This window comes from Lycium ferocissimum, chromosome 8, assembly GCF_029784015.1.
Source record: "Lycium ferocissimum isolate CSIRO_LF1 chromosome 8, AGI_CSIRO_Lferr_CH_V1, whole genome shotgun sequence".
In the NCBI taxonomy this organism is placed as follows: domain Eukaryota; kingdom Viridiplantae; phylum Streptophyta; class Magnoliopsida; order Solanales; family Solanaceae; genus Lycium; species Lycium ferocissimum.
The window spans coordinates 55661540-55663003 of record NC_081349.1 but is presented as its reverse complement, the minus strand read 5'-3'; positions in this window follow the sequence as shown (position 1 = coordinate 55663003).

Here is a 1464-nt window from a genome sequence, read left to right as displayed (position 1 = left end):
AAAAAGGGTTGAAATTTTTTTTTTGGGTTTTTTTTTGGGATGCCTTTAGCATTTTTACGCTCTCCAAAACATCTCTAATCTCTTCCAAAGTGGGAGTCATCTCTATTTCTCCGAATCGGAACACCATTCTGTCATTGTCCCAATAATCATTAATGGTCTCTAGCAAACCCGGATCCCCAGTCATATTCATTAATGAAGGCAGATGCCCTACATAACTCTTAATTTCTTTCTTCTGATCATTAGTCAAATCTTTCCACCACATCACTAAACCTGGTGGTGGCCACACAACCGTATCAAACTACACATCAAGAGACATCTGCAAAACAAAACACTATTAGTTCCCCGCCCCAGGAACAACAATTTATTTCACACTTGGAATAATAACGCTTCCAGATAGGAAGTAGTGGGATGCGGTATCTTCAAGTTTTTACACCATCTGAATACAGTAGGGTGTCTTTTCTGTCCGATTCAGGTAGGTCTGAGATACCCAAACTGGTCTATGGTCGATATGCGCTATATCAGTAAGGATTTGGCTTCGCTCTACGCTAATTATTCTAGAGTGGTTTTCCAACGAATGACATAGGTAACCTAAGCGGACAAGCTGAGGGTGGGTTCTTGTCACGACCCAACCCCTTAGGTCGTGGCTAGTGCCCGAGCTGGACACTGGTATACACCTGTTAACTATAATCAGTCCACAACTAGCATAATAAAGAACTTATATATAAAAAAGGCAAGGCGTCGTCTCAAAACTGTCGCACATATATACATATCACAGCAACCTGTCTCCTGAGGAGTTATAGCTTCCACCAGATAACATCGCACATACGCCGGCAAGGCTATCATAATATAGGAGAACGTCCCAGCCATACACGAGCCGACAAGGCTACCATAACACACAACTTTCAAAACATATGTATACGCAAGCCGACAAGGCTGCCACTACGAATGGGAACGCCCCAACACATAAGTCATACAGACACAACTGAACAGTAACTATATACAACCCACACATATGTCTACAGACCTCACATCTGCAAGAGTATCGACGATGAATATATGACGGGACGGAGACCCGCCACTTCGTACCCTTGAATAAACATATACATATATCGAAGATCTATGCCAAAAGTCTAAACTCCGGAACAACGGAGCACTCCAAGACAGCTGAGTAGAAATCCTATGCTGAAGGGTCACCAAAGCGAGCATCTGTACCTGCTGGCATGAAACGCAGCCCCCCGAAGAAAGGGTCGGTAGAGATATGTCCGAGTATATAAAGCATGAAGTGCAATATGGAAGATCATAAGCGAAGTAGAGATTCCGGAGACAAGTATGAAAATCAAGAAATCACTGTACCTGTGCCTTATATAATGGAAATCATGCATGTCATTATCATATACCGTACCCGGCCCATCATGGGACTCAGTGAATAGTCATATCATCATATACCGTACCCGGCCCATTATG